Source organism: Sorex araneus, chromosome 4, assembly GCF_027595985.1.
Source record: "Sorex araneus isolate mSorAra2 chromosome 4, mSorAra2.pri, whole genome shotgun sequence".
In the NCBI taxonomy this organism is placed as follows: Eukaryota; Metazoa; Chordata; class Mammalia; order Eulipotyphla; family Soricidae; genus Sorex; species Sorex araneus.
In genome coordinates this window covers 4,256,918-4,281,194 of record NC_073305.1, presented here as the reverse complement: position 1 = coordinate 4,281,194, position 24,277 = coordinate 4,256,918, and positions in this window count along the sequence as shown.

The window sequence follows — 24,277 nt, the reverse complement described above, 5'->3', positions numbered from 1 at the left end:
AAGTCTTCAAAGAGTTCCTTTAAAGGGCAGGAAAAATGTCCCTTCATGTGGCAGTGAGTATGGCACTCACTGATGGTGCCTGTGATTGTCTCTGTTATGTTAAGAAGTGTTCAAAAAATTGTAATCAGTCATAAAATAGACTTTTATTTATTTATTTTCTATAATTCTATTGGTCGTCCTATTTTAGCTTTTTGGACCAAGTAATTTGAAATAAATCTGTAATGTGCCTGCCAAAGGTGGAGAGAAGGAGAGAAGACTCCTTTACGACAGGGAAGATAGGATTACTGCAGTCAGGTTCAAATGCAAAATAAAATTTGATGTAACATATTTTATTTATTTTTTCACAGAAAACTTTTTTAATAGATTACCGTGAGATAGAGTTGCAAGGTTTTCACGACCTGGTTTTAGTCATACAATGTTCCCACACCCATCTCTCCACCGGTATACATTTCCCACCACCAATAACCCCATATCCCTCCTGACACCCTCCACCCCAACCTGCTTCGTGGAAGGCATTTTTTTCCTTTTTTCTCTCTTTCTTCCTCTCTCTCTCTCTCTCTCTCTCTCTCTCTCTCTCTCTCTCTCTCTCTCTCTCTCTCTCTCTCTCTCTCTCTCTCTCTCTCTCTCTCTCTCTCTCTTTCTCCTTTTGGGCTTTATGGTTTGCGATACAGATACTGAGGGCCATCACGTTTGGTCCTTTACCCACTTCACTCCACACCTCCCAGCCAGAGGGGCCCCTTCCCGTCACCACTGTCATAATGCAACATGTTTTAGAGACCAAAGTTGAAATAGGCAAGTGAAAATAGGCAGTATACTATACTGTATTAAATTACTTGAATTTCCTTATTTACATAGGTTAAAATCTTATAGCAATTAATCACTACATTGACTTTTGTTAATTCATTTTCTGACAATTCCATTCGTATTTCTTTCATTTCTATTAGAGAAAGCAATATGCAATCAATTTGCTATATGCCTGCCAAGAGAGCTGGGTGGGGATGGCAGGGACCCAGGGAATGCTGGTGGTGGGATTGGTGTAGCAACACTATATGCCTGGAACAATCATGTTCTGAAAAACTTTGCAACACAGTGTCTTAACAAAAATAAATGTATATTAAAATTTTTAAATAAATAACTAAAAATTTTCAAGAGCCTTGTGGCAACTTAGGGTTGATGTGCAAAGATGCATAAAGATATGTCACACTGACAATTTATGAGTAATGCCTTTTAGAAGACTTTTATCTTGCACTTTATTTCAATCAACCTAACAACAGATTAGATTAAGGTGTAGCTTGTTTTAAAATTCCTAGGCAACAGGTGAAATTTTAGGTGATCTGTATACATCTTATAATCTAAGGAAATGACTGTTATATTCATAAAATGGCATGATGATGATGATGATGATGATGATGATGATGATGACGAACCTCATGCATGAAGGAACCAGGAGAGGAACCTAGGTGTGCAGGACCTGGGGCTGAGATCTCCAAGCCTGCTCGGTTCAGGACTGGGCCTCTTCTGCCCAGATCCCCCATTTTCCAGTAACTAGGCGGTCACACCCAGAAACTGCGCCCTCCTGCTGTGTAATCCCATCAATAGCTAACATTCAGAGACTATAAAACAAAGCTACTGAAAGCTCATGGTCACTTTGTGGCCGCACGACATCTTATAGCCTAGCTCTCCCTCTTGGAGAACCTGGCAAGCTACCGAGAGTTCCTGCCCACATGGGAGAGCCTGGTAAGCTCCCCATGGCATATTCATATGCCAAAACCAGTAACAAGCTGGGTCTCCTTCCCCTGATCCTGAAAGAGCCTCCAATGTGTCACTGTTGGTAAGGCCAAATAAAGAGAGGCTCCTAAAATCTCAGGGCTAGGATGAATGGAGACGTTACTGAGACCGCTCAAGAAATTCGATGATCAACGGGATGATGATGATGATGATGATGATGATGATGATGATGATGATGATGATGATTCATAAAAGTGACACCAAAAAGTAGTAGAGATAAGGACCAGGAGGTCTGCCACACAGCTTGGAAACTGGCCTTACATGCTGGGGGAAAAGGCAGCTCAGACATAGAAGAAAACACCAAGTAGAGGATGTTGGGAGGACCCATTCGGGTTGGAAGATGCAAACTGAAAGTAGACTATAGACCAAACATGAAGGCCACTCAGTACCTCTGTTGCAAACTACAACACCCAAAAGGAGAGAGAACAAAAGGGAATGCCCTGCGGCAGAGGCAGGTGGGATGGTGGGGGAGGGGCTGGGGGTGGTGAGAGAGATACTGGGATTATTGGTGGAGGTGAATGGGCACTGGTGAAGGGATCGGTAAACAATCACCATATAAGTGAAATGTAAACACAAAAGTTCATAAGTTTGTAACTGTACATCACAGTGATTCTCTAATAAATTTTTTTTTAAAAAGTAAAAAAAAGTGATAGATGATCAAGGCATAGCCAATGTATATATCAGCAGCTTGAAAATCCAAGAAGACATATTATAATATAATATAGTTGATAAAAGACAAAAAAATTAATTGTTAATCCCCAAAATTAGTTCTAATAGAGAATTTACAAGCAAAAGATACAATTGATATAATACATTAAAATTATTTTAGTTGATAGTTAATTCAATAACTCCAAATTAATATATAAAATAGTTGATGTTGTATAACTTTCTTATTAAATAGTTATCATTGTATCTTGCAAGTATTTACCAGAGAGATAGCTACAGCTCGCCTCCATTCCCTTTCCTTGAGCCAGTAAGTTACCTTTTCCCCTAAATTAATTTGCAGGCTCACTAAAGTTTACAGCAATTCCATTCCATCTAGGATTAGAGAGACTGGTGAGTGACTGACCCTAAAATGCAGAACAAAAAAGAATTACTAGCCTTTTCAAATAAAATATAAAGATAAGTTTCACTAGGGAAGCTTGTTTTAAAAATTAAATTTATTTGACAAGTTCTGCCAAATAAAAAATGTTCTAAATCATTCATAATGTCTAAGAAGATATTAGAATAACTTGGTGATGACTTAGGTTTCAGAGGAAGGAATACACCAGATCACCTCCAAGGTCTCATTCATGTCTAAACATCTGTGGTTGCCACAAACTTTTTTATGATCAAGCAATTTTTCTGCTATTTTAAAAGATCATTGCACATACAGTCAGTCAAATTGCTCTAACATACCTTTAAAGTGTTCCTCCAAAGTAAAATGAGTGTAAAACTTCAGGGCTGTAAAGCTGTATTATCATAATTTAAACAATCTCTGTTATACTAAGAAGATATATTGCAGATATATGACATTATTCTCAGAATTATCTATAGGTATAAATAAAATGAAACCTATAAAGAAGGTATAAAAGCTCAGAGGAGACGGCACACTAAGGGATAACCACCCTCTCCCACCATGGGTCCTATAGGAGATGCCAAAGGTGAGAAAGTTTTTCGGAATCCAATTTGGATTATACAGACCAGATTGACTATAAAAAACATACAATAAACATTCTCCTTCAGCAAAAAAATCTTTAAACACATAAGGAACACTTTTCCCAACTGTAAAGTATTGAAAGACTGAAGCTAAAGCAGAGTTAATGATGAATATTTGCATTCCTTACAGTACCAGGGGGAAAAATGGATACTTGTTCAGAATCGCTGAGTTAGAATTAGAAATTTTAAGTTAAAATAAAATTTGTCGGATAAATGGAGACTCGGTTTTTGTCAGGAAAGTCTCAGGTGTGTGAGTTTCCAAAGAAAGTGCGGTGGGGGTGTACAGGACTTGAGCCTTTGGTGGCCGAGAGCCGTTCCCCTCGCTGGTCCACAGTGGCAGACCAGTGAAGGACCCTGGGAATGGAGAAATGGGAATTGGGCCCCTGGCTGGTGGTAGACAGCTTATTTCTCTCTCCTCCCCAGCACAGTCTGATCTCTCCCCTTACGGCACAATCATTGCCATAGTTTTGGTCGTAGTCCCAATCATCATAGCTCCCTCATCCTCATCCTCACAGCCCTCCTCTTTCTAGTCTCCATCTGTTCCTCTTTTTTTCCCCTTAGAGCATAATTATATGGGAATCACAGAGGGTGGAGATACACAAAGGTGGGGTTGAACACTGTCGTAACAATAAACAGAGGTAAAGCCTTCAGGTAAACTTCCTTCAGGGGAAGTTCTAGGAGATTAACTCAAGGACAAAATCTCACCTGAGAGCTCAGCACTCCAGATTACTAGGAGATCCGCTCAAGAGTGGGATTCCATGCAGGGTGTATTGCTTTCTCCTCTTCTCAGCTAGCAATCCATTTAACCAATCATAGTAAATTTACTTATAATACTTCTAGTCATTTTGTATGAACATAGTAAAATATATACTAAGCTTAACGGTTGACTCTTCGTGGGGACATTTCCCTATGTATCCCAGACCACCAGTCCTCAGGCCAGGTTAGTCGTTCCCAATCCCAGCAGGGTCATTATTCAGTTACTCTTTTTTTCTTTTTGGGTCACACCGCAAGATGCTCAGGGGTTACTCCTGGCTCTGCACTCAAGAATTACTCCTGGAGGGGCCAGAGCGATAGCACAGTGGGTAGGACGTTTGCCTTGCATGCGGCTGACCTGGGTTCGATCCCCAGCATCCCATATGGTCCCCCAAGCTCTACCAGGAGTAATTCCTGAGTGCAAAGCCAGGAGTAACCCCTGAGCATCGCTGGGTGTGACCCAAAAAGCAAAAAAAAAAAAAAAAAATTACTCCTGGAAGTGTTTGGGGGACCATATGGGATGCCAAGGATTGAACTCAGATGACCACCTGCAAGGCAAACACTAGCTGCTGTGCTATTACTCCAGACCTTTCAGTTACTTCTTTTTGGGTCATGACAGCGTTTTTTTTTCATGACTGTGCTCTTAACTTATTATACTCCTTATGGCACTTAGCTCATCCCCTTTCCAATGCCAGGCTACCTTACAGTTTGCCACGGGTCCACCCAGTCCCTTTGTCGGGACCCTTGTTTTGGAGTGCTAGGAAGTAAAGGCAACTGAGGCTTAAGTCAAGTAAATATGATGGATTCTTGGTAGCAACTATTTTTTTTGAATCAATGAACTCCCATGTTACAAATGCATAGCATCAACTGTCTTTCTGTGTCTATACAAATAGGACATTGCTAATAAACCATGCAGATGACATAAAAGAAAGAGAAAAGCAATTTAGGATTATTAGTGCCTGATGGAACCGGGTATCCCTCAGAGCACTGTTGTTGGAGTAGCCCAATAAACCTAAGCTCCCTGTGGGAGAGGCAAGGACAACCCAATGCTATCCAGCATGGTATTGAGAAACCATGCTTGACATCTTTTAGTACATAATTATTTATTTAAATATTTGAGATATTTATTTTCCTAATTTAACGAGAAGGCATGGCCATTTAGAAAACTTTAAAAATCATACCTTAAAACTAGAAAATAAGTAGAAGCATATGTGTCACTTATGAACAGATGACTACTGTTAACATTAGATTTGTCTTGAACCTATAACATCTACATTTTAGAAGTGAGATCTCTATTTTCTGGCTCACACAGGGCTTTGATAAGAGCATATTTCTGGTTCTGTGCACTGGGATCACTCCTGGTGGGGTTGAAGGATCATTTTATGTACATAAAATATATTGAATATTTCCAGGATACACAGATCTTCCTAATGTTCTCAAACCCAAGTTTAGAAAAACTGGTTCAAAGAAGACTATTCATTATTATTGATTATATTTATGGCCAGCACATTATGGAAACACATGTATACATAATTTCTACTAAGTATTAAGTTTATGATTTTTTTCAGAATTTTTTGCACATTTTTATTTCCTTTGTACAATTTGAATGCAGAGTCCTCACTTTAGCTTCCATCATTATTTTAAATACTTCTATCTGCAAATATTTGTAAAATATACAACAAATTTAGTGTCTGAATATTTATGAAGACGTTCTGTGGGTGCCCATGAAAAATTGGAAGAATCCCATGTTCCAATTAAGAATCCTTTTTCTAGAAGAAACAAATTAGACAATTTACAAACCAAGCTTTTTACTCAATTAAAGTTTCTAAATGAAATAGCATAATGGTTCCCAAATGAGAAGTGCAATTGACAGCCTCAATAAATCTAGAAGTTTTAATATTGTTTCCTAATACAAAGAACAGGAGCAAAGAAATCTATATTCTAAAAGCAAATAGACATCGTATTGGGCAAAGTAAGCCAGACAGAGAACAAACACAGGATGACCTCTCTCGTGCGTGGTACAGAGAACAACGCAGCTAGGGGAATTCAGTGGTTGAAAGCACGGCTGCATAGACCACCCTGGTCCCAGACTGTAGGGAGGAGAAGGACAGAAAAAGAAAAGAAACTGGGCAGAGAGGGTGGAGAAGAGATAGATGTAAAGCAAAGGAGGGCAGTTTTCAAGGGGATCTGGGTCCATCAATGGTGTGAGGAAGGATGAAACTAGATACCCAAACCACAGAGTCAGTCCCACTGAAAAGAAGAGATCCGAAGTGCTACAGTCAAACTTAAGAAGGTGTCTGTCAGGTGACAGATGGGGGATGGAGGGGGAGGTGTGGGAGGGAACCTGGGAACCCTGGTGGAAGGAAGAAGACACTGGTGGTGGGATTGATGCTGGAATATAATATGTCTAAAACCCAAAGAGGAAAAGCTTTGTAAATCGTGGTGCTTTAGTAAAAACATTTTTAAAGGAATATTATAGAAACTGATGTAATATGGCTGGAGCTATAGCACAGCGGGTAGGGTATTTGCCTTGCACGTGGCTGGCCCGGGTTTGGTTCCTTCGTCCCTCTCAGAGAGCCTGGCAAGCTACCGAGAGTATCCTGCCTGCACAGCAGAGCCTGGCAAGCTCCCCGTGGTGTATTCGATATGCCAAAAACAGTAACAAGTCTCACAGTGAAGACGTTACTGGTGCCCCCTTGAGCAAATCAATGAACAACGGGACAACAGTGCTACAGATGTAATATGGAATTGGAGAGACACAAGTCATGAATTCATTTTCTTTTTATTCTATTTTTCTATTTTTATGTGGCTTCAAATCCTTTCCTAAAATAGATTTGGGGGTGGGGAGACAGGGAAAATAGCTCAAGAACTGAATCAAAAATTGGCATAACAAAGCCCTAGTTAGTTCCATTTCAGGCACCGCTTGGTGGCCAGAGTACAGTTGAGAGTGACCCCTGGGGCCCCTAACCCTGCTTAGGACGCGCCGCAAATCAAAACCAAATAGATACCAGCGTCTGTAGAGCAGAGAGACGAGGAGCAGGAGCACTAGTTGGGAATTAAACCCAGCTCTTTGACCAGTGCTCTCCACTGCCTCTCTTCTGCCTCTGCGGGCGCGTCCCTGGGACCCCCACTAGGTAGCAGTAATGCATGCATGAAGGTGGCACATCAACAACGCTGAAAAGGGAAGGAGAGACAGGCTGTGGAACTTACCGAAACAGCAAACTTTTTCGTAACTTTGTGCCTCTCTCCTAAGCATAGACTTCCTGGTGTTAAAAAAAAAAAAAAAAAAAAAAAAGCCAGACTGGCCCAGCGCTGGGAGTGTGAAGGCTGTGAGCAGGCCTCTCTGGACAAAGCCACCTTGTGACAGTGTTGGGACACCAGCAGAGCTCTCCTCAGCCCACAGTGGCTCTCCTGTCCTCACGGGACTACGCCACACCCACTCTGCCTGATGACACCTCTCCAGCCCCTTCTGCATCTGGAATGTGTGATCATGTGTGTCCCTGACTGCACACACCCACAGTTCCTCCACACGACTGCGCATGACGTTTCCTGAGAAGCTTCCACATACGTATGCACTGTTAGATCAGTCCAACTCCACCAGGCATAAAACCAGTTTCTCTTTAATTTTTTTTTTTTTAATTTTAGGCCTCGTGGTTTATAGTATGGTCAGGGAGAGGGGCTCACACAGACGATATCCCAACAACACCCCTCCACAGTGTCCCTCTCCCATTCTACCCACCCCCTCACCCCATAGCCAACCACGGTAAACTCAGTTCCGTAGATTAGGTTTCAGGCTCTATTTTCTGGGTACCCATTATTCTTTTTACTGCTTCGTTATATCCCGCATGAATCTAGCACAGACCAAGCAAAGGGTCTCGCCTTCTGGATCGAGTGTGAACAGAATGAGGAAAGTGTTGGGCACAAGAAAATGGGACAAGAACTTATTCTCCAGTGACATATACGGGTAAGGAATTTGGAAACGGGAGAGATGTATGGGAAACTCTGAAGAGTGAAAGAGCACAACTTTCAAACTAAGGTGGCGGCAGTGATAAAAAGCTGGTGTGACAGTCTCCTCCTGAGGCTGTGGGAAGGAAGAGACAGAATTGACGTCCCTGGGCTATCTCAGGAAGGACCCAAGAGTGGGGTCAGGAGCCTGAAACCTGCTTTGCACCCACCTGCCTGGGGACCTGCAGGGCTTTGCTTGCTCCTTGGGGAGAGTTACCCCCCTTCATGGAGTGGATGCAGGCACTGCCCAGAGAGCCCCGGTGAAAAATGTTTCAGAATCTTGAAGTGAAATGTACCCATCTTGAGTGATTAATTTTACCTCTTGTAATTATTTATCTAAGGCCTGTAGAAAAGCAGCAGCAATAGGAAGAGGAACATTGCCTGAAGAACCGGCATTAATTATTCACATAAAGGAGAACTAGAAATACACTTAAAAGCTGAAAGTGAGCGTACAAATGTTATACACTTATTATTACACAAAATACTTGGGCAGATCAATTGTGAATTAATTGCTTTCTTGTGGAGATGACATTGAAGGAATCATTAAAACATAGCACAACTCACACTATTGTAACGTAACACTGACATTATTATAAATCTATGTCTTTGTGCACATATGTACAAAGGCATGCCATGTGTACTTGCACACACATGAACCTGGCAGGACCCTCACACATGATACATACATGAAGCAGGCTTTAGACACACTTGTGTACTGAGTAGTCCGCATGTGTCAATCACAGTTACATAAGATGCTCCAAATGAGGGCCGGAGCGATAGCACAGCGGGTAGGGCGTTTGCCTTGCACACGGCCGACCCGGGTTCGATCCCCAGCATTCCATATGGTCCCCTAAGCACCACCAGGAGTAATTCCTGAGTGTAAAGCCAGGAGTAACCCCTGAGCATCGCTGGGTGTGACCCAAAAAGCAAAAAAAAAAAAAAAAAAGATGCTCCAAATGACCATTTCCCAGTGAAAAATGACTCATTTCCCGGGGGAAGATTCTTAGACTTAGAGAGGTCAAGTCACCAACCAGCCCCCATCACTGGGTGCACCCATGTGTCTACCAGATTCTGAGGCCTCTGTGCTCCTCACGGTTATGGTCTTACTGACTGTTGGAAACCATCACAACACAAAGTGCAGAAATGCCTTTGGAAGAAGAGACAATGAATACGGTGGTTAAGGTAAGATGAGATCATCAGGAAAAAACTGTTCTCCTGGGCATTGATCACACAGAGCTTAGAGCCCGGGGGCAGGTTCAGGGCAGGCCAGTTTGAAGATAGGGCAAACACTACCCCCCAGACAAAGCCTTTAAGAAGCTGAGAACGAGGGGAACAGGAGGCCTTCGAGAACACTCGGCCACTAGACTGCAAGGGGGTTGAGAATTTTGCTGTAAGGCCCCGGGCACGGCAGCTGGCGGCCAAGAGAGCAAGGGCTCAGAAACCAGCACGCTCCGAGGAAAAGCAGCTGGCAGAGGGGAAGGGAGGCAGACATGGGAAGCACTGAAGGATTCCAGAGGAGAGCGGAGAGAGAGGCAGAGGCCTGCGAGCCGGAAGCCAGCCGGGAAGAGAACGGCTGCGAGACTACGTGTTTCAACAACCAAGTGTTCTTAAAGGCAGGCAAGGACTTTTAGAAAGGACAGAAGAACCATCTCCTGGAGCAAGAGGGCAAAAATTGGGGCCGGAGCGATAGCACAGCGGGGAGGGCATTTGCCTTGCACATGGCCGACCCGGGTTCGATCCCCGGCATCCCATATGGTCCCCCGAGCACCGCCAGGAGTAATTCCTGAGTGCAAAGCCAGGAGTAACCCCTGAGCATCGCTGGGTGTGACACAAAAAGCAAAAAAAAAAAAAAAAAAAAGGGCAAAAATTCAGAAGGTAGAGGCCCATGAGAGAAGCAATACTCATCGGCTGAGGCTGGTCCAAATCCTGGTGTCACGTGGTCTGGCCCTGTAGGTCCCTGAGCACTGCTGGGCATCTGGAGAGTTCTAAAGTCCATAGGCTCTGGGGCAGCGCCTTCCTTCACCCTTGCTTTGAACTGCTGCACAGTTGGATGAGAATCACCAATAGGCCTTTCCCTGCCCTCACCCCATCCCTCTCTTGAACAGCATGAAAGAATTTATACCCCCCACCAAAAAAAAATAATTAGTAGTTGTGCCTCTGATTCAAATGTTTAAAGAGCAGAAAAAGATATTTAAAATTAATCTAAGAAATTTATATTTAGGTATGTAAGTCCAACGTCAATTATGTCTATACTTATATACAGGTACATGTGTATACCTATGTAAATATATGTTGATATATGTATATGTGCATGCCTATGTATATTTATATAAACTGAAAGAACTCACAGGAAAAAATGAGTTTCTTAAGAAACAAGGACAGTGTGAATAACTCAACTGACAACACAACGAAGGAAGCAGAGTCTGTCACAGCTTGAAGTTCAATTGGTCTGAATAACACACATGTGCTTAGCCTTTGCAAAGTAAAATTACACTCCATTTTTTCTCTGAAAGAACCCTATGTTCTCCTGGGGGAAACAATTTCTCTCTTTCATGAAAGCAAATGTCTGCCACCTATTGGTTCTCTCAAATTATCTCTTTGGGCCAGTTAGCTCAGTTATTAAGAGAATCATTAATACGGAGGTAGTCTTACAGATAAGGAGGACAAAGAAGCAATTTCCCCTGGGCCCACTCTGAAAAGGCAATCTACGAGTGAATTTGGTGGCACAGAAACCCTTGGTCACTACCTCTACAGAAACAAAGCAGGGAATGTGAAATGGCAGGACGTGGGGGGGGGGGGGGGCGGGGGGCTGGGGAAGGCAGGGAAGCGGGGGTGACAGTGAAGGAAAAAGTAAATGACAAAAACTGACAGCGCTAACTAGGCCAGGCAGATCTCAAAGAACGGGAAGAGATGAGCTTGAGAGATGGAAAGGAACGTGAGGGGTGCAGGTCCTGCTTGACAGAGGGGGCATGTCACGACCAGAGAGGGCTGGGGGCTGGGTACTGAGTCGGTGAGGAACTGAGTGACCAGGATGGCAGCAAACTGCTGAAGAACCAGGGCAAGTGAGAGATGAAACTAGTTCAACTGTGTGGGAGGGGAGGGCTACCCGCAGCCATGCGCAGGGCTTACTTCTGGCTCTGCGTGGAGTAGATCATTCTTGGCAGACGTGGGTGACCATATGGGATGCCGGGGATCGAACCCAGGTTAGCCTCATGCCAGGCAAATACCCTACCGGATGTACTATGGCTCCAACCCCAAACTCATCCACTGAAATATCATAATTCAGGCACGTGTTTCTGTGGTTTCTACACCCAGCCTATACTGGTGACGGCATCGCAGAGACGTATGGACATGCCACTGAACTGAAAAGAAAAGCAGTGACATCAGGCCAGCAGTGAAAGTGGAGACACTTTTGCATTTATCAGGCAGAGAGGGGTGGGGGGGTGTTGGGTAACTCGGGGTTGCTTTTGCTGCTGCCGAAGGGAGCTCCAGCTTATTGAGCCACTCCTACCACAGTGCAACTGAGGCTTCCGTCAAGTAAATGTGGATGCCCAGGAGTAAAGATCATTTTAAAGTCAATTAACTTCCATGTTGCATAGCATAGCATCAAGTGTCTTCCAGTATTTATACAAAAAGGACATTGCTAAATAAGTCATACAGATGATATAAAGGAAAGAGAAAAGCAATATGGGATTACTAGTTGTGCCTCAGTTGCACTGTTGTAGGACTGGTTCGATAAACCCTAAGCTCCCTTCGGAAGCAGCAATAACAAGCCAGTGTTATCCAACAGGAGGGGCCACCAGACCCCAGGGTCAACGGCTACTCTGACGTGGTTGACCCCGTCTTCCTCTATGTGTACCAAGAGAAACCGACTCTCCCTGGAGCTGAATTGTATGTCTACGTTCTGCGTAGTGTTGTGTGTGATGGGACAATTTCTGGGGCTCAGGGAATAATCACCATGGAATAAAAGAAAAAGGGCTAAACTGCTGTAACTAAGATTTTAGAGCACAGGGAGATGCAGAGGGCGAAGTCTGTGACCCCCAAATCATGCTCATCATCCTTCCAAGTTGACACTAGGCTACCAGCCCAGGCAAGCAGGAAGCTTGAGTCCTTACATGGTCCCTTGGTGTTATCTTGGGGCTCTCTGCGTATAAAGAAAAATCTAGAAAAAGATCAGAGTTTTCATAGCTTAAGACATAGAAAGACATTGATGGGGGGGGAAAATTGAGGCAGAAAGGAAGGTTTGGGAGTGAGTGGGGACAGTGGCTTACTTTATACATACACACAAAGAAAATTAAAGAAATATAAATATTTCTTTATATTTAACACCTGACCCCCTGATTCCATCCCTCTCCCCCACCATAACTCTGATCTTACTGAGAAGTAGAGTGCCTGCTGATGTCATTAAGTTCAGATAAGGTCATGCCAGATGCAATGAGACACCCCCAGAGAACGTCTGCTGATGGAGGTAGAAACGGGTGATGCAGGCACCCACTGAGGCATGCTTAGCGTGCCTGAAGTCACCGGGAATCTAGCAGGAAGCAAGAAAAGGCACGTTTCCATCCCTTTGAGAAGAATCATGACCTTTTTCCAGGGACTTTAAGAGAATAAAAGCCTGTTCACCTGAGTGTGGTGTTGGGGGAATTCTGTTATGGCAACCCTGGGGAAAATCTACGGAGGGGAAGAGAGGGAGGGCTGCAGACAGAGTGAGGGAGAAAAGCAGGAGCATGGAACAGCTGCCCTGGTCTTCACTAGCCCATCTGCCCAGCTTTCCTACAAAGGAATTCAGTACAATATCACAAGCGCCCATGGCAACAGGTGGTTTTAATTTTTCTTTCTTTTGGGGTCACACCTGGTGATGCTCTGGGCTTACTTCTGGAAATGCACTCAGGAATTATCCCTGGAAGTGCTAAGGAGACCATAGGGGATGCCAGAGACTGAACCAAACGCAAAGCAAATGCCCTACCCACTGTACTATGATTCTGGCCTCACAACAGGTGATTTTGAAACACTCTTGGTCTTTCAAATTGATGAGCTAAAAATTTTGTAAAAACCCACCTGCCCCAACAGACCCCGGCAGCTGTAAACCTCCAGAACTCGATCTCCACCCTGCTCACGGCCGATCTCTCTAGGCTTGGGATGAATCTTGTCCATGAAAATGAATCTGCTGAAAAACTCAGGTATAGAGCTTTTGTAACCAAAATCTCCAGGATCTCACAAAGTTGGGAATGGGTGACCTCCCCCCGTATCCCTGTTCTCCCGGACCCTGACAGCCACACCATGAACTGCCTCTGGTGCCATATAGGCTCATTAATGGCCATGATTCAGAGACTCACACCTAAATCTCAGAAGAGAGCTACAAGCTGCAGGGACGCCTCAGGACCCCAAAGTCACCTCCAGTTGTATCTACGCCACTCCTGTAGCAAGAGCAGCACACCCCTCCGCCCACATCGGACACTTAAAGAGAGTGCAGCCACGTGGGCTTTCCCATTTCTCTGCGCCCGCACCCCCAGAATGACTGACGAAGAGGACGGAGCTGCTTGGGACACCGGCAGCCCACCAGCAACCTGCAGTATGTGACTTGAGAGTTTCCGCCAGGTCCCCCGAGCGGGGGCCTGGCGTTTCTCTTTTTTTTTTTTTCTTTAATCTATCTCTCTTCCCCTCAACCTCTGGGCACAGCACAGCATCTATCCCACTTCTGAGCACAAAAATGGAGAGACGCACCCAAGTGCGCGGCGCGGCTGGCGGGGGATCGAGGGCGGGGAAGTACCTGTCTCCGCCCACATCGGACACTTAAAGAGAGTGCAGCCACGTGGGCTTTCCCATTTCTCCGCGCCCGCACCCCCAGAATGACTGACGAAGAGGACGGAGCTGCTTGGGACACCGGCAGCCCACCAGCAACCTGCAGTATGTGACTTGAGAGTTTCCGCCAGGTCCCCCGAGCGGGGGCCTGGCGTTTCTCTTTTTTTTTTTTCTTTAATCTATCTCTCTTCCCCTCAACCTCTGGGCACAGCACAGCATCTATCCCACTTCTGAGCACAAAAATGGAGAGACGCACCCAAGTGCGCGGCGCGGCTGGCGGGGGATCGAGGGCGGGGAAGTACCGGTCTCCGCCCACATCGGACACTTAAAGAGAGTGCAGCCACGTGGGCTTTCCCATTTCTCTGCGCCCGCACCCCCAGAATGACTGACGAAGAGGACGGAGCTGCTTGGGACACCGGCAGCCCACCAGCAACCTGCAGTATGTGACTTGAGAGTTTCCGCCAGGTCCCCCGAGCGGGGGCCTGGCGTTTCTCTTTTTTTTTTTTTTTTTTTTCTTTAATCTATCTCTCTTCCCCTCAACCTCTGGGCACAGCACAGCATCTATCCCACTTCTGAGCACAAAAATGGAGAGACGCACCCAAGTGCGCGGCGCGGCTGGCGGGGGATCGAGGGCGGGGAAGTACCGGTCTCCGCCCACATCGGACACTTAAAGAGAGTGCAGCCACGTGGGCTTTCCCATTTCTCTGCGCCCGCACCCCCAGAATGACTGACGAAGAGGACGGAGCTGCTTGGGACACCGGCAGCCCACCAGCAACCTGCAGTATGTGACTTGAGAGTTTCCGCCAGGTCCCCCGTGCGGAAATCTCTCTCTCTCTCTCCTTCAACTTTCTCCCTGGACTTTAGACAGAAACCCAAAACCGCGCGGCCGCTGCTGCGGCCGCGCGACTTAATGTCATCTTAGTATCAGCAGTATGTAATGGTTCCTTCTTAATGGGTCGGACTTTTGTGGGTGATCCTAACAAGAATAGTAAGTATTTTGTTGAAATATTGAAGGCAATCAAAATGGTAGCCATCTCTCTAGACTGAACTAAGCTATATCCCCACGCTGGCTGAGAAGAAATATCCTTCTTTCTCGGGAAGAAACGTGGCGTGGTGTCAAACATAGTGTGATGTCCATTAAGCAAACAGACCTGGTGGCATGGGAATGGGAAATAAGGGGAAAAATTAGGTACATGGACCAGCGGGACGCTGGTGGTATCTCGAGCCGGAGCCGATATCAGCGCAAGAGCTTTGGTTCCAGAAACTGCTTCCAGACACTCTACTAGACTATCAACTAAGCCAGAGCCCCACGCCGGCTGATGACGGGAAATAACCATCCTCTTCAGTTTTTTTTCCCTTTGTCAGACAGCGTGGCGATTACTAAACAGGCGTGAACTCGGTGGCGCGGGGCAAGGGGGAAAAAGAAAAGTTATGTAACAAACAGCAGGACTTAATATCTCTATATGCTTAGTAATGGAGAATTATCAAATGCCTCATTGGCAATAGGACTGTCTTTTTCTTTTTGGGGGGAAACCCCAGTAACGGTAGTGAGTTGTGTGTTGAAACATGGAATGTAATCGAGATAAGCGCAAATGAAGTGAAACCTATCACGTATAAGGGTGGGGACTAGGGAGGTGGGAGGGGGCGGCAGATAGACTGGGGGGGTTGGGAATGTAAGATGGGCACTGGTGAAGGAAGGGGTATTTGAATATTGTATAACTGACATAATCCTGAGAACTTTGTAACCCTCCACTTGGTGATTCAATAAAAAAAAAAAAAATAATAAAAATAAACAAAAAAAAAAAAATAAAAAAAAAAAAAAAAAAAAAAAAAAGAGCAGCACACCCACATTTGGTGGGATGGAAGGTAGAAGGCAACTGATCTCAATCAAAGAAAAAAGAACATTAGCATACAAGTTTCGACCTGTGACAACATGTTAGTAATCTCTTATACATGGGCTTATCGGCTCCAAGGTAAGATAGAACAATCTTAGCACACTTTCCTCTAAGGAAAGTTTTAGATCATTTTTAGTGGAGCGATAGCACAGCGGGTAGGGTGTTTGCCTTGTACACAGCTGACCTGGGTTCGATTCCTCCATCCCTCTCAGAGAGCCTGGCAAGCTACTGAGAGTATCCCACCAACATAACAGAGCCTGGCAAGCTCCCCATGACATATTCGATATGCCAAAAACAGTAACAAAAAAAGACATTACTGGTACCCGCTCGAGCAAATTGATGAACAATGGGATGACAGTGCTACAATGCTTTTAGTGGATTATTCATAACTGTCACTGTCATCCCGTTGCTCATCGATTTGTTTGAACGGGCACCAGTTACATCTCTCATTGAGAGACTTATTGTTACTGTTTTTGGCATATCAAATACGCACGGGTAGCTTGCCAGGCTCTGCCATGCGGGCGTGATACTCGTGTAGCTTGCTGGGCTCTCCGAGAGGGGTAGAGGAATTGAACTCGGGTCGGCCGCATGAAAGGCGAACACCCAAGCGCTGTGCTATCGCTCCAGCCCACAAGTAATACAAAATAAATTATTTAGGACCTGCTTTGGGGCAGGCTTGGGTGGCCAAGTTGGGAACAATGACGGTAGGAAGATGTAGTGGTGGTGAGATTGGTGTTGGAACTCTGAATGCAATACACTATTGTGAACCACTTAAAACATAAAATAAAATTGGAATAAAGATTTTTGTACAGATACCTGTCATCTATATATTTGCATCTCTTGTAAATAAACAATAGAAACATGTACTAACAGAGTAGTCTTTATTTGACATTTTAGCTAAATACAAAAGGTAATAAAAAGATAATAAATATTGTATGGTGTAAGCCTGGAGAAAGGAATATTTTAAATACCATATTGATTCATGATACACAGTAATTTTTCTCTCTAAAATGAAACTATTAGTCATAGCATATGACATTTTAAGTGAGAGCAATCAGATGGTTGACACTTGGTAATTTTTGTATATATTGCTTTCACACTTAGCCGTAAAGCTATGAGAAGCCCTGGTTCAAATTCATGGGCTTTCAATGGTGTCCTGGAGCTATAAGAAAAGTCACCTATTGGACATATGGTGGAAGAGGTTACTGAGGTCTCACCAAAGCCTGGAACCCATTTTCCAATCCCAAGAACCAATTAGTGAAAAGTTTGATTCCAAGCAGGCTTTTGAAATTCATCTCTCTTTCTGTCTCTTATGTGCACCTTGAAACAACAATGCAGTCACTTGAAACTAGTAGGAACACCTGAAAATATGCACGCATACACTCTAAAGAAGGGGGAAAGAGTTCGGCTTTTAAGACCAGGCCAGAGCACTGAAGGAAATGCGCTCTCCTCCCACCAGCATCGTTTGTGGTGTGCAGGAGGCATTTCAAACTGGCCGTTTGGAGAAAAAGGACGTAGCAGAGCTCTGAGACAGGTTTGATGGAAGAGCTGCAAGCCCATTCAATTCTTTCACACAAAGGCTATTGAAACAGCTTGGAAAACCTCAGAATCCCACCTGTGAGCTCGGGGTCCAGAAACAAGAGATGTTCCAGGTAACACGCTTCGTCTCTCTTTAAAAACAAGCACTCAGAGTGATGAAAATATTCTCCCTCACAAAGGTGTTTCTGAATGCTTTCTCCATTCCATGATTTTCTGTCTAAAGGTGGTAATTTTTCTCACTCACCGTTAAAACATCATGTTTTACTTTGAAGATGCAAATTAGGTGTGACAACAACATAATAGAGACAGCTTCCTTTATTGGAGAAATCGGCAAAGCTTTACGAGATGTACCAATGGGGATACAAGAAACAAGAGGATCTCTTCCACAAACAATATCAACAAGCCTCATCTGCATAATCAGCAATCAAAACCTTTGCCAGAGATGACAATAGCAAGCAAAGAAATCGACATATATGCATATGTGTGTGCTAATATACATATTTATGCATATCCATACATATATTTGTGTGAAAATATACTACAGACTAGACATATATATGTTAATATGTAATTGCATATACTTATAATGTATCACACATGTTATACATATCATACACATGTCTTCGTGTTTCTATATATTCATACCATATGCATATATAAAATGTGCACATACTTCATACTATATACATACACTTATACATTCATGTATGCAACTCTGTAAATGTATAATCATACGTATGTACAGATACATAGCACATCGTGTGCATATCACATACATGTATGCATCATATGCATACATGTATATGCATGTATATAAATATTCTAAAACAATAAAATTCCTGGCTTAGAATAAAACCTCCCCACCTCCGGGCATAGACATTAAGTGAAGTCCATTGAAAGCACTCCACTGTATCTTCACGACAGTTTATGAAAACTGAGTACTGTTTAGGGGGGGGGGAAATGATAAAGAATAGTAAATTTTAAAAGTGGGATTAAAGTAGCAAGAATCACATCAATATCAAGGAAATTGCTGTTGAAATCAGAATTCTCTGATTCCAGAGCTGGGCTCTGATGCTAGATTTGCTCTGATGTCAGGTCTGATGGGTTTGTGGGGATTAGGAATTAGAGAACTCAGACTAGGGAGGTCACTGTGAAATCTCAGAAGACATCTTAAATGGACTAACACTAGGAGGTATCGAAGAATTTGCTCGAGTGGGCACCAGTAACGTCTCCATTGTGAGACTTATTGTTACTGTTTTTGGCATATTAAATATGCCATGGAGAGCTTGCCAGGCTCTTCCATGCGGGCAGGATACTCTCAGTAGCTTGACGGGCTCTCCAAGAGGGACAGAGGAATCGAACCCGGGTCAGCCATGTGCAAGGAAAAAGCCCTAACCTCTGTGCTATCACTCCAGTACACATTTAAAGAATTAGGAGTGAAAAAGGAGTGATAATATTATAGACCGACAGTAAAAGCCTAGAATCCTTCTGCAAAATTTTACTTAGTTTTCTTCATCTGAGATGATATGAATAGTCTCCTTCATACTGGGGACCCATTCAAGACTCAGAGTAACACCGTCGTATAAGAAATGTGAATGTGCGGAGAGCAGTGTGGTGATACTGCTTGGAGACATCCTCAGAATGGACATTCACAGGGCTTGTCAGAGCTTTATGAACCAGGGCGATACACTAATACATGGAGGAAGGTTAAGTGCAGTGAAATTGCTTTATTCTCTCTTAGCAATCTTATGTCCTGATTCAGCAACTCCTTGTAATGCTCTTTAGACATTTATTATGTATCTACACGAAAAACATGTCTGGAATCTACCAAAAAATAGCCTTCTTCTGTCTGGGTGGTTCTTGGTCACATGTGGTCTATTATGGACATGCGCAGTATTTAAGTGAGACAGAAGAGAAACTGTGTTTCAGAGAAGAGAAAGGGCAGCATTTCTCATGGAGAACTTGATGGGCCTCAGGATGGGTTGCCAGGAAAACAAATGAGAAAATAAAAGATGGCTAGAAAGTTTCTGTTGGAGAATTGGTTCCAATTTAGAAAGAGACAAACAAGAAAGAGGAAAATCACCACAAGTCATAGATTTCAGGGACATTATAATCCAGGACACACGTACGCACAGAAGAATGAGAGGCCAAAAGTGGGGAGATCAGGAGCAGAGATAGGAAGCTCTATGGATCATAGCAGAAATGTGACAAGGAGCAGCTAAAGAGCCAAGAACACTGGCACAAAACTGAAGACAAAGATCAGGGAAACTGCGTTCTAAGGAGATGCGGCAGCCTTGTGATTCTCAGGGTGAGTCTTCCTTCATCCAAGCCAGTTTTATGGGGCAGGGGATTGTGTTTGCTTCTGACTCTGGTCTCTGATCAAAAGGGATGACAAAAATAGAACACATCCAGACACACATTCCACTCTCTCTCTCCAAGCATCCAAATAAAAGTTTAGATTAGATCTAGAAAGAAAATTGGTTTGCAAAGTGGCCATGAAATGTAGTTGGATTCGTATTCCTGTCAAATAAAATTAATTTAACTTAAATTGAATTTTGATCATGTGCTGGCATTGTTTAAAATAAACCCGATACCTCAACAGGCCTAATTTTGAGAGCATAATAAAGCAGGAGAGAGACAGACACGGAAAGATCTTGCTCATAGGTGTGAAATAATGAAACAAAGCAGGGGTATAAAGAGTACCCAGTGGCAATAAAGAATGAGAACTGGCCTTTCATATGAAGTTCATCATGCGGGTGAAGATAGGGGAACAGACTGGAGCGGGAAGAAACACTGGGACAATGGTGAAGGAAGTGGCGTGGTGTAAATGTTTTATGCATGAAAACCTGGAATCAACAATATTTTAAACAACGGTACCTATATATGTGGGGCTGGAGTGATAGCACGGCAGGTAGGGCACTTGCCTTGCACATGTCCGACCCGGGTTTGATTCTTCCACCCCTCTCAGAGATCCCGGCAAGCTACCGAGAGTATCTCACCCACATGGCAGAGCCTGGCAAGCTCCCTGTGGCGTATTGGACATGCCAAAAGCAGTAACAACAAGTCTCACAATAGAGACGTTACTGGGGCCCGCTCCAGCAAATTGATGAGTGATGAACAATGGGATGACAGTGATACAGTGATACAGTGATCTATATATGTATCACTGTAGCACTGTCGTCCCATTCATCGATTTGCTCAAGCAGGCACCAGGAATGTCTCCATTGTGAGACTTGTTGTTACTGTTTTTGGCATAAAGAATATACTACGGGTAACTTGTCAGGCTCTGCCATGTGGGCGGGATACTCTCGGTAGATTGTCAGGATCTCTGAAAGGGATGAAGGAATCAAAGGCAGGTCGGACACATGCAAGGTAAATGCCCTGCCCGCTGTGCTATCACGCCAATCCTAGATATATATTTTAAAAAGGAGTTGAGTTACTCTCAGTGATGGGAGGATGGATGGATATTAGACCTTTATCTTTGATATTTTCCAAAATATAAAATAATTGTAAAATATTATTATATTTGTACTGGAGCAATAGCACAGCGAGTAGGGCGTTTGCCTTGCACGCAGCTGACCCAGGTTCAATTCCTCCATCCCTCTCGGAGAGCCCTGCAAGCTACTGAGAGTATCCCGTCCGCATGGCAGAGCCTGGCAAGCTACCTGTGGCGTATTCAATATGCTAAAAACAGTAACAACAAGTCTCACAATGGAGACGTTACTGGTGCCCACTCAAGCAAATCGATGAACAATGGGACGACAGAGCAGTGCAGTGCTATTATTAGATATTATAATATAACACTGCAGTACTGTCTGTAGTACTATGGTCCTGTTGTTCATCGATTTTCTTGAGCAGGCACCTGATTATAATATATAATTATAAAAATATTTGACCATTGTTTTAAATTATTTATCCTATTATACATAGTGAAAACTGAAGTTAGGGGCCCAGAGAGATAGAATAGTGGGAAGGGTCCTTGCCTTGTAAGTGACCAACCTGATTTAGTCTCCAGCACCGGATATGGCCTCTGAGCCCCCCTAGAGCCAGGAGTAAGTCTGAACACTGCTGAGTGCAACTGAAAAATAAAACAAAAATTCAATTTACTTAAGTTCATTGCAATAAAATATGACATGATTGATATAGGGAGAATTTAGAGCAGCAGAACAAGAGTGATCTAAGTTGCCTATCTATTTACTCTATAGAGTCTATATAACCCACTTATTCTACATACTATGGCAGAATACTATATAGGCTATAACAAAAATTAGAAATTTATATTTATTTAACATGCATATAAGGGCTTAATGAATGAAATACATGTATATTTATTACACGTATATATTGAAGTATATATATATGGAGAGAGAGAGAGAGAGAGAGAGAGAGAGAGAGAGAGAGAGAGAGAGAGAGAGAGAGAGAGAGGGAGAAAGAATAACTTCACCAGCACAGCATAGTTTTTGATCATTGAGCACATTGTCAAACTTTACTGAAGACCCTTCACTACCACCCACTGACTCATCTAAGGATCACATGGGTTTTATGGCTGGCCAAGGCAAAGGAAAGCTCTGATGTTTTTGTTGAATATTTATTTAATGATACCATTATCTTCTCATGTGAATTGTGTGTTTCTTTTAGGAAACGAATTATCGTCTACATCCCTTTCACGACCCAGTCAGGATAGTATGCACTGATGCATCTATGTTAGCAAACACAGGAGGATGAACAAAAGGCAGCATGTGGCTAGCATGGCCCCGCACACCTGCCCAGCCAAGCACCCTCCCACTAAAGTATCAGACTCGGCCATAACTCTCATCTTAGGAGTTAGATGAGGGAAATGATGTGGAGTTGGTAGAAAGAAGATAACAACAACATTTGGAAAAAACTTTTAGAAAATTAAAAAATAAATATTCCCACCAAAGATACAGAAGCAGTCAGATGCTAAAATACTGGAAGTTATCAACATTAGTTCCCCTTGAAAGAACTGCATGAAAACAGCGAAGATGTGTGCAGAGGATGTTTTTGTGTTCAGTTTAAGAAAATGTTATTTCCTGGAGACAGTGATTTTCCACAGTTTCATTACATAAGAAACCACCTTTAAAACAGAATTTCTCAGGCAAATCATCGTGCTATGGCATCTCCAAGACTAAGCGATGGGGTCCAGAGGTGCTGGACATATGGACACTGGACACTGCCAGGTAAGCACATCTGTAATGAAGCAGAGTCAAAGGTATTTCCTAAATCTGGGGGGAAAATGAACTCCAACACCACCCACAGAGAAACTACAATAATTGGAAAGCATTGGTGGAGAAAAATAGAAAGCTTCATAGTTTTGCTTTTTTGCAAAAAAAAAAAAAATTGCTGTTTAAAAAAAACAAAGCAACCTTTTACCTGACAATCTCCTACTTGTCTACCATTATCAAGTGTGGTAAATTAGCTTCCCAACTCCCCTATTATTTCTGTTTCTAGAGACTGAGCCAAGATTTTAAAATGCAACAGGAGGGGAAAACAAAGCATTTGTAGTATCAATATCCATGCAAGAGTTTCAATATGTCTCAAAAAATAGAGGGTCAATGTCGAATATATAACTTTCCCATTTCAAAAATTTTAACACAAGAAAAAAATGTAGCTGCTTTATCACAAAAATGAGATTTTTATTCCATTTCATAAAAAATAGCTTTCTCCTTCTTTTCAAAAAAATCATTTTGAAACTTGGGAAAACAGACTAATGAATAACTCAAGGAAAATCATATAAAAGGAATTAGAAGCAATTTAGGTGTCAACAAGAAAGAAGTCAATTCTGCTACTGATGTGCAATTGGGAATATGACAAAAATAAATAAATGGAAGAGCTTGTTGATTATGTTCAGCACCGCTTAGCAAAAGGTTGGTAAAACATTAAGTGCATTTGTGAGGTTTCTTAAAATGTAACTGAAATGGGGCTGTGAATTGCTGAACATATTTAAATTGGCAAAATATTTATTAACTCATGCAGTTAAAAAGAAAACTATGCAGAATGCTAAAAATTAGGTCAATTATCTTTCAAACTACATTTATATTTGCCCTATGGTACATAAATATCTGAGGTTTCTTACAATAGTATATTATGTGAAAATGTCAAAGCAGGAGAAAACTTTTACATAGGAGAAATACCAAGAAACAATGCAGTAAAGAACAGTAGAAGCCAAAAATGTCTCCTTCGGTATAGTGGGAATATTTTAATCTTATGTGACAAGTAAATGAGTCAAATATTTAGGGCAGCCTAAACTTACAACCAACGATACAAGGCACAGTTGGACTTTTTACATAAGGTAGATGAACCCCACTCTGTGCTATGTGTTTTTATTTTATTTTACTCTATTTTTTTGTGTGTGTGGTGGGGAAGAATCCACGCCTGACAGTGTTCAGGGTCTCCCCTGGAGGTACCTGGGGAACCATCTGGTATTGGAGATCAGATTTCAAACCTGCCCTTGGACCTCTCTTCCTGGCCCACCTGTGTGTTTTTTGCAAAACTCACTTTTCTGAGACAAGGGCCTTACACCATGAGAGTAGGCACCTGACAGACACACAGACTCTCTTGGGAGGTTCCTATGGTCACTGGGGGTAATAGATCAATTGGTTATGACTCCACACTGTATTAGTCAGTTATACTATAAGCAGATTCTGCCTATACTTCTGGCAGCAATGCAATGACTACCATGAAGAGCCACGAGGAAGAGAAAATATCGTCATTGTGAGCAAGATTTGATTATAATGAAAGGATTTGCAACATTTAAAAATATTCGTATATATCTTATA